Below are 10362 nucleotides of genomic sequence, written 5' to 3' on the forward strand. Positions count from 1 at the left end.
ATTTTTTCTACTCTTATTCACACCACACTCAGCACAAACAGATGCTGTATAACTGGAAATTTATTTGCTATCATATACACCCAGGTCCCTGCATTCACAGCACACGGATGCTCAGAGGAAAGCAGCCCAAGGCTTGCTCCATTGACACACTCAAATAAGTAGTAAGCTATCTCTCAGCCAAGTGAGAAATCACTTATTTCTTAGCATGACCTTTCTTTTTCAGCATGTAGCTCTCAAGAAAACAAGATCAACAGGCAATTGAAGATCAGGCTAGAAGAAAACAGAAGTAGGCACGTGTATGGTGCTGCACACAGACAGGCACTGTGGTGGTTGCACTGGGCTGGCAGCCAAACACAGACACTCGCTCACTCTCCAGGGGATAGGGGAGAGAACTGGGGGGCAAGGGCAAGGAGACTCGTAGGGTGAGATCAGAACAATTTAATAATTGAAATAAAAGAAACAAACTTAAAATAATAATAATTATATTAAAATAGTAATTATAATGACAGTAATAAAATATGCAAATGAGTGACACCCAGTGCCATTGCTCACCACCCACTGACCAAGCCCGGCCCGTTCCCAGATCACGATCCCGGAGGAGCCACAGTCCCGACCCGAAACCGCAATCCCGGGAGAGCCAGAGCCCGAGTGAAAGCCAGAGAGAGCAAGAGAGGAAGAGCCCCTCATGAATCTCCTGCCCATGGGGGACAGGAGATGGAACAGCCCCTTGGCAGAGCCCAGTGCCCATGGAGCTGATCCATTGCAATATTCCTCACCCCTGAGATCTTGCGCTTGCAGACGGACAAACACAAAGTCCTTCAGTGCCAGGGACACAAATGCCAACATGGGGATGTTCTCAGTGTTTCTCTCCTGACAAATCCCAGCTGAACCCAAACCCCAGCGCTGTTCTAGCTACTAAAGAAACACAGTTCTGTCCCAGCTAAAAACCAGTTTACACACCGTCTTCTGAATTCAAGATGGAATCAGAGGCCAATGAGACTGATGGGAAGAGGGCAAAGAAAGTTCTGCAAAGGCAGGAAAGCAAGCAAAGCCCAGCCCAGGAACTCTTGATATATTATAGGTGACCGCCTCTGTAATTTAGTTGTTCTGGAACAAAACCAGTTTTGATGAGCGCCTAATTTATTTAGAATTCAAGATGAGAATAACTCGTCAGACACTCATTATTCTGCATCTCCTGCAAAGTGAAGTACACAGCTCCAACAGCTGTTGCACACTCCCCATCAGGCAAGGCAGGGAGACATATGTTACAACCAAATTAGATTGGCATTAACCCCCTCCAAAGGGCAAGTCGTCTTCTCCTCTATATGTGGGAACATTGAGCTCCACAGCCCATCTATCTGGGACAAGGTCTCTAAAGCTACTTGTTCCTATGGTTGTAGATCCTGGGATTTCAGACACTCCCCATAAACAATATACTCAAGGCTTCGTACAAAGCAGCAGCAGTATATAAATACAGCTTGCAATAAGCCTACAAAACCCATATACATAAACATACAACACATTAGCATCAATATTGCAAATGGCTTAGGCACGTTTAGTGAAAACAGCTTTTAGCACCTATTCTCTTAATACTTAAATCCCTCAAATATTTGTTTGGCAATTCTACATAATGCAATGCCCTACGTCGCTTGACAACCGCACAGTCCAAGACCTGCGTTCCTACCGTTGATACATTTTCCTCCTCTCTCTTCTCCTGTTTGTTGCAGTCAGTCAGTCCATCACACTGGAGGTGAGAAATTTAATCTCTTCCTAGCTTAGGTCATGCCCAGCAGCGCTGTACGTGGCAAACGCAAGCCCTGGGGTGCCTATCACCATCGCGTATGCCTCCCTTCCAAATACTCATCAGAAATAAAATGTGTGATCTGAAGAAACAGCCAGCATGAGAGTATTCAAGAAATAGGACCTAAACCTGGTAGTTTTAGATTTTGATTTTGCGCAGATCAATTGCAAACCATCAGGGATTGGAGGATGTAAATAGAAATCAGTAGAATGTGAAAAGCCTTTTCAGATCAAGCTACCCCAAATTAGACAGATCAGCCCACCCTATGAGCACAGCCAATTATGAGTGCTGCACAGCCCAGTCCTGAAGCACCACAAGGACCACCACTCCCAACTGCTGCACTGGGAAGGAACAGATGCTGGTGGGAAAATCCTGAGAGGTGCTAAAACACATCTTTTCCTACGCCTCCCAGCTCCTTGGTCCTCTTCAATTTACAACTCTCCTTGCCCTACTGAGAAGGGTAAACCCCAATTTGTTTAATCTCTCCTTCATATTTAGTTTGTTCTCTTATGCCTCTTTCTTTCACACTCATGACACATTCCCCCATCCCTCCTACTTTCTCTTTTCTTCTTCCTTCTCCTTTTTGCGAAGTCAGTACTTTCTGTTCCAGCTAAACTACATCCAACACTCCTTGGTTGCTCAGTTCCCTCTTTCAAATATTCCTCTTCACACTTGAATCAGCAATTCCCTAGTTTGTGCAAGAACACTTTCATCTTTCCTAGACCATTTGTCACATATCCTCTGGAGCTTTTGTATTTGTGAGATCATTGTCCCTTGCATGGCATCTCTCATCAAAACTCTACTTTCAGCACTCCGTTCTTGAGTTTCAACTGTCTCTTCTACAGCACTGTGTACATTGTCCCGTCTCCACTCTCCCTCCCCTTGTGAATCCTCCTTTGAAAATCCTCCTTACAGAATACTTTCCTTTTCTTTCCAACCCTTTTGCCTCCAACATGCTAGCAACCAACACGCACAACTTCCTTGGGTTCAGAAAGGAAATGAATGATGGTTAGCCTTCCTCTCTGGTCCTAGTATCCAGTCAATCAACCAACTGTATCTGTTCCCACAGGCTGCCTTCTCTTCTTGGCTCTCTGCACTTCTAGGTCCCTGAACTCATTAGTGCACTAAGATGACATATCCGTTCCTCTAGTCCCTGCCTGGGCTGTCAGCTACAGCTCGTTCCCTCACCACCTCATCTGCTTGGATAGAAAACAGAAGAATATAAGGAGACAGAAGCCTTGTGGTTAAAGACTGAAACACGATGTTATTTCATGGGAAACAACCACTTCTGGGCCAGGAGCTTCCAGCAGGAGAAGGTGATCCACATCAGCAGCCTGGCAGACGCACACATGCCCCAGATATCCTTTCTTTCACGCCTGTCCCTGATACACGAGAGCTAACACCACATGGCTGTCATGCCTAAATGGAACACACTCCTCTGAAGGTTGACAAACTCTTTCTAAGTTGGGCTAGGTGACACAACTTCTGTGCTCTAGGAAGCTCATGAAGCTCAGCACATCACTGATGCTGCCACTGGCTTCCCTGGACTAGACACTAGAGTTTGGATCCTGGTATTAAATCAGTTCCCACACAGAAATACCATGAAATAAGCCATTTGCTGGTCAAGCTCCTGCTTCCCTTCCCAGTGCCATTAGTTTCAGTCTCTAAACACCTGAATGACACGTGCTTAAAACTGACCCAACCACCTTGATGTTAATATTTTACATTATTAAGTCTTAGTTCTCTAATGCCAATAAATCATTTGTATGTGCACATTTAATTAACAAACCAATCAGTAAAAACAACTTAGCATTCACACAGCACATTTTATCAGAGGACCCAAAGACACATTACAACATTAATTAAGTGTAACAAATGCCCTGGTGAGATAGTTAAGTATTACCCTACTTGGACATGGGGGGAAAGCAAGGCAACATGCTCAGTGGATTTGCCCAAGGTTAATCCAGATGTTCACAATGAGGTGCTGAAGAGAAAAAGGAAGGAGAAACACCGCTGAGATCCAACTCTCCTCATAAGCATTCCTTTTCTGAACTGCACTATTTACTTATTTGCTGATGAGAAATCCCTTCCAGCTGTGTTCCTCTCCCAAACAGACTGAGGGCACAAACCACTGTTATCAAGCGTGTTAAAAATCAACCCTAAACTGCAACAGCCTGCTAGGTGAGGCTGAAAGCACTGGGTCCAACATGACACTTAGCCAAGGGTTTTGAAGAACATTAATTAAGACCCTTCCCACCACATAGTTCACACCTATGCACACACCTGAGCTCATGGGATGCAGGACACTTACCTAGCAGTCAGAGGTCCTAGACCTACATCAGTGGTTGGTATCTCCTAAGCGCTCCAACAACTCATCCAACCCTTGGGGAATTTTACACCAGGCTCCTGTGTCAGAGAGCACAGGAGAAGAAATTCCTGAAAGACACCGACTCTGCTCACAACAGTTATGAGTCTTGGAAAATGTCAGGACTCCCAATATCCTCACCTTTCTCCAAAACCATAGTTTAACCAGTGTTTCAGACCATGCAGAGTCTGTCCTGACATCTCCCCCTCCCTTCCCACACCCAGGAGATGACCCTCACAGTGGTTCCAGACAGTGGTGGCAGCCACACAACCATGGTAGCTCTGGGTGAGGATGTGCTCCTCCATGGCCTCAACCCGAACAGTTCTAGATCCAGCAGTTTTGTTTGCTTCCCACATTTGGTACAGAAAACCTCTGGTTTCTGGGATTAAGGCTATAGCTGACAGCCAAATTGATTTGCCCAAAGTATAATCAATGCTTTTGTTGAGAGTACCTGGCAGCCATCAAGAATTCAGTCCAGCACTCCATCCTAGGCAAGTCCAGCCTTGTTTTTTTCCAAAGATCATGAATTCTGCTCTGTATGCAAATTACACACTGTGGAAATGCTTTAGGTTTCCTAATTATCATGTGATTAAACATTTTAGACCCAGATGATGCCTTTAACCCCAGTGTGTGCCTCTCAGTGAAGTTGGCTGGATTTTCAGAAGTTCTCACTGAAACCCAGAGGAGCTCACCTCCTCAATGTCTTTGGCAACTGGATCTCTATGATTAAGGGACCTGAGTATCGATGTAAGTCCGTCTCGTGATGGCAGGATGCAGAGCCTTCCTTCTCTGAGCAGAATGATGTACAAAGTGTTGCTTACATGAGTAATCACAAAGTCACCAGTTCCTGCACTGCTCCCAGTCTGAGACAAGGTGTGCAGAAGATTAAATAACACAGAATTTACATAATTCAAGCAAGAGAGAGAAAGGCTTGACTAACGTTAAGGTATTAAAGCCACCACAGGTTTAAGACAGGGTGGATAAAGCCCCAAACTAACCTCTGGAAAAGGTTAGTTGTGCCCATGTAACTGGTAGGAACACATGCTGGCCAGTGCTAGTGGGACAGGCTGGAAAGAAAAACCTTACTAAACCCTTCACATGTCACCATCCCCTCAAAGCAAGAAAAACAATTAATGCATTACAACCATAGATGGTGGCAATTAATAAGGGAGAATGGGTTAATCATAAGAGATGTCAGGAATGACAAAGGGAGCCAAGCCGAGTCGGGCTGGCTGGATGAGCAAGAGGGGAACACTTTGGCAGGAACTCATGAAATGGCTGATGGACTGAGGAAATCAATTTATTTAAAACTGATAATGGATTCATACGCTGCTACTGTTCATTGTATACGGTTTGGCTGTCAGCTTTTTGGGGCAGGAAGCTGTCACTCACTGTCTGTTTGGACAACACCTAGCAAATTGGATCTCCTGCTGATTATAGCTTCTTTGCACCGTGCTAATGAAAATCACCCCCACCTCTAAGACTGGCCTGGCACAGAGGTGCAAAAAAAGGGTCACGTTAAAGCAACCTGAATTGTCTCAATTAATTTGTATGCTTTAACTGTAATAACACGCCTTGAACATACCCATCCCCTTTCAAGTGGGATTCCACCACCAAACCCAAACCCTGATACTACAATATCCCAAACCAACCAACTTTGTAAGTTCAGGACTTCTGTTAAAATCTTGTTTTGTTAACGGGTCTTGAAATAATGTTGCAGGGGAACTAGAGTGCTCGAGAACTGCAAAACACATTAACTATTCTGAATGTTTTGCTCATGCCAGCTGGAAAAGAAGGATGATGGTTTCACAGCATCTGCAAGCCCTCTAATTGTGTTTCTGGACAGGCCAGAAGTCTGGCAGCCATGGAAATGAAAGCCTTCATTTCTCTTTAAGCCAGGAACAGTATATTTAATAGCAACAGGAACAGAGTCATGGGTCTAAGTGTCAGAAGCACTGAAGCTGCTGTCTGTGGGGGGGAAATAATAACGTACGTAAGATGCTACACCTCCAGCTGAGGCAGGGAGGGTGGTGGATTACACATCTGCCTGGAAAGCAGAGCTACAGCAAGGGGAGAGCAAAATCAGCTCATCCCTGGAGGCTGTTTCCACCTGAAGAGCCGCAGCTGCACGGTGTAAGAACAGAAGAGGGAAAGGTACCTGCCTGCAAGGTAACCCAGCTTGTAGCTGCATAAACCACTACAGGAAATTTAAGAACACATACACTCATATATACATATACACATATATGTTCTATGCAACACATACATATATAGAGAGCTGCAAAAGTGAAATCACCAGGACCTGATGAGAGAAAAGAAAGGATAAACTGTTTCTTGCAAAGAAAAATCAAAGCACAAACATCAGCATGTGTATAAACTTCATGAAATTATACTTCTACTAATGCTATTTATACCATATACTTATTTGGGAAAGAGGACTTTGAGTTATGGAATGAAATTTTAATTAAGGTAAAACAAAAGTTTCCATTAATCTTGAAAGAATTCACAACCTGCTGCTCTCCTTCAACATCCAATTCAGCTAATGCTGTAACAGGATCAAGCGCAGCACAACGTACCTGAAACCTCCTGCAATGCAGACAAGGCTGAGCAAGCTGTACCAAACCACGTGGCCTCCTAGAGAAATAGGAAGCTTCCTCTCCTCAAAATACTGTATAAAAAAAAATGACCCAAGTGCAGTGGGTAAATATTTTCAGTAGCCAGGGCATGTAGGAAAATGATGGAGAAGAGATGTTGATAAACTTGAGATTGGCAATGAGAAATGGCTAGAGCCTACACCTGCAGGCAGCAGGTTCTGATGATACCCAACACTGTGCTTAATGTCATGAGCACAAGTTTACTCTTGAGTAGTAACTAGATAAAATTCCAGTTATACTTAAATCTTCTCCCTGAACATATTCAAGTTGTGTTAAAAAAAGTTTACTCTCTTCTGTTCCTGTGGTACAGGGTAAGCACAGGTAAGGATGGGGCAGTGCCAGCAGAACCATCTCCGCTTCACCTGCAGCTGAGAACAGGGTCAGAGCTGGTCTGGCTCACACTCAGCATGGTCTCCACAAATCCTTATAATTATGACAGTATACAAAAGGGAGCTGAACTGGACTTTGAGTTGGGTCATGTCTGCAAAGCTGTCGGGAAGAGAGCAAACTTTCATTTGTAAGCCAAAAGAGACATCAGAATCCCCGAAAGAAGGTATGTTGAAGCCCACAAGCCATTTTTGCAGGTCAGTTTTCAAAATAAGGCCACACTGCAAAATATCAGCTTTGATTACCAAATTGTACGGCTGGTATTGAAAAAGACAGTAGAGTAAATTGAATTTTAATAAGGTCTGACTGTACATAAAAGGTGAAGAACTTCATTAAACAAAACCACACAGAGTACAGATGACACGTACGAGATCGTTTCTCTAATATCCCACTACTGATGCTTTCTCCATTGTATTTATCTGGGAGTAGAAGGGAGTGGGAAGAGAAAACAGCTATGCCTTAGGTATTAAGAATGATGAGAGTACAGCTTTATAGCTTTAGTACAATAAATGCAAAGCATGACATCTTCCCTACTTCGTTCTGCAGAATGAACTATTCAAAAGACAATAATGAACTTCGCATCATCTGAAGGACTCAATTGTGCTGTGCTGCCTGCTTCCCTGATCCCATCCATCTCAAACCATCCAGAATCCATAAGGATGAGTGAAATCAGCAACAAAAATGCACCTGAGAGATCAGAAATCACTGGGTCATTCAGCTGTTGAAAAGCATTTTAGCTTTAAAAAACAAAAGGATGTTAAAAAAATAAAAACCACCAAGGACTGAGATTAAAGTCAGAAGAAAAATGTAGGATGTCTTTAGACAGGTTTATTGACTGTGAGAGGGTTTGGGGGGGGGAAAAATCCAAACCTGACACACAATTCTTACAACTAGAGAGAAATTCCCTATTCTTTCCTTCACCTTCCACTTTCCCTCTCCTCGCCTTGCTCATTCACCTCCCTGCAACTTACCCTCCCCGAAGGAATACCAGAAGGTAGCCCCCTGAATTCTAATTGCATTTGCTAGTTTATTAAATCCCCCGGATTTAAATGGGCAAAATTAGCAGGACTCATCTATCAGGCATTCTCCACAATACCAGATGAGAAGTCACCTGAAGCTCTAGACGGGCGTTTCTTTTGTTTATGGCCTTTAAATAATTCAGAGAGAGGAGTTGTCAAGCTGAATCTGCAAAGCTCCCTTGACTTTGGACTTAGGCTATTAGAGTGCCTGCCTATTGTTTATAAAGACAAAAAGGAAAACGTTAACAGGATTGTATGTCTGCATGGGAGGGGAGTCAAGGACTAGAAGAACAAGGGCTGTCAGGACAGAAGTCAGGAAAAAAACCCCAACAAAACAGATGGGAAAGCAAAAAATAGGCAATAGGTGAAATACAGATGTACCAGCAAAGCAGTAAGAGCAAGGTGTCAGTTTGGTCGTGCTATAAATATAAAATGCTTGCAGTTTCTGGTGTAATATGATGTCATTCTTTAAAAAGGAAAACCCCAAATGCAAATGGTAACTTTAATTAGCAATTAAAAGCATAACTTCCCAGCTATACAGCTGCAGCCTCCTCTCCCAGATCCGTCTCACTGCTGCAAACCAGTGACAGTCATCAGGCAGTGGGCCAGCACTTAATCATCCCAAACCTCTGAGAGAGCAATTTCAGCCTCTCTCCCTTTTTACCCTGGGCTTTTTGGGTGGACACACACAGTCAGGTCTGGTGAGGATTTACTGGGTCCTGCCTGGGGACCCAGCAGACTATAGGTGATGGTCCCTGGCATCTCAGGGAGCTCACAGGCTCCAAGGTGCCTTTTAGATTCTTTTTTTAATGGCTCTAGGAAATGTACTACTTTGATGGGGTTTTGCATAGTCATTTTCAATCAAAGCTGCAAACCTGGCTTACAGCAAATGACTTGTTTCTTGAAGCAGCAAGAAGAATTGAAAGGGAAGGGGAACCTCAGGATGTGCAGCCCTGCTCCACCCATGCACATCTCTCCAACCAGACCGTAATCACCTCTACAGCTGGTTTGCTAAACTTAATGAGGACCTAAAAAAAGGGGGCGGGGGGGGGGCATTTTAATGCAAAACTCAATAGCTATGATTATAGTCTTGCTTTAAACCACCGAGCTGGATTAACTCACAGCTATTATACTTCGCTCTGGATGTTGCAGACAAAACCCTGCCCAAGAGCTGTCCCCATGTGGAGGGACATCGTGGACAGGCAGCAGAGTCACTGCCAAGGACGCTGCAGGAGCTGTCTTGGCATATTATGGGATAATACATGTGTATGGAGGGGAACGATCTGGTTTAGTTGGCTCTCCTAAAGCAGACAGAGACCTCCACTTTACTCTAGGAAGACTGCAATGGTGGACAAAACACATTTATCTTGCCCATGACTGGTCCTGACTGGTCCCAGCAGCTTCCAGTCCTACAAAATGTCATGATTAAAACAGCCTTTTATTACATTGTCTTTTATCCCAGGCTTCTGACCGTATCAAATCCTAAATGAAACACGATGTACTGCATGCAAATCAGCTGAAGGAAAGAGGATTCAAATAATAAGAAGATATCATTAAGTGAGCAAGTTTAACTTTAGAAGGTCAAAATCATTCTAGTCAGAAGAAAGAGTTGCTGCACAGGGCACGCATGCCTAACGGTCTTCAACACAGCCCCGACGGCTCCTTTCTTACTTGCTCAGTGACTGCCAGCTCACAGCAGGGTCTGAAGTTGCAGCACTGTTAATAAATCCCTAAATTTCCTGGCCTTGAATATGCTCCTAAACTCCAGGGAACAGCTTGCCAATGGTGTGCTGCCTGCCAGCATCCCTACAGCAAGGCCATTAAACAGCAAGCTGCCTTGGTTTTTTTTTTCCCCTTAAAAAAAAAAATTTAAATGGGGTATGTGCATCTGAAGTAAGTATTGTCAGCTCCCAAACATTACTGATCACAGCCTGCTCTCAGGTAGGAGTCCTGAAATGAACTGAGGGGCTGGCAAGCTCACACGTCACAGCTTGGAAATCCTTGAATTAGATGTTTCCCCCCATGCTCTCTCCATGGCTCTCCGAAAAGGTGGGAACCAGGTGACAACCTTACTCTGTTCTAGGCTGTAACTGGAGATTTAGGACAACCTGATGGCTCTATAGACTCCTCACTGGA

General features: G+C 44.1%; 1 non-coding gene across 1 annotated transcript; it reads right to left on the reverse strand.

The window, feature by feature from the left end:
- Positions 1 to 9489: 9489 nt before the first annotated feature.
- LOC114818620 (small Cajal body-specific RNA 3) lies at positions 9490 to 9624 on the reverse strand. Its single transcript, XR_003766221.1, has one exon.
- Between the last annotated feature and the right edge of the window lie 738 nt (positions 9625 to 10362).

This window comes from Antrostomus carolinensis, unplaced genomic scaffold (genome assembly GCF_000700745.2).
Source record: "Antrostomus carolinensis isolate BGI_N321 unplaced genomic scaffold, ASM70074v2 scaffold16485, whole genome shotgun sequence".
Classification (NCBI taxonomy): Eukaryota; Metazoa; Chordata; class Aves; order Caprimulgiformes; family Caprimulgidae; genus Antrostomus; species Antrostomus carolinensis.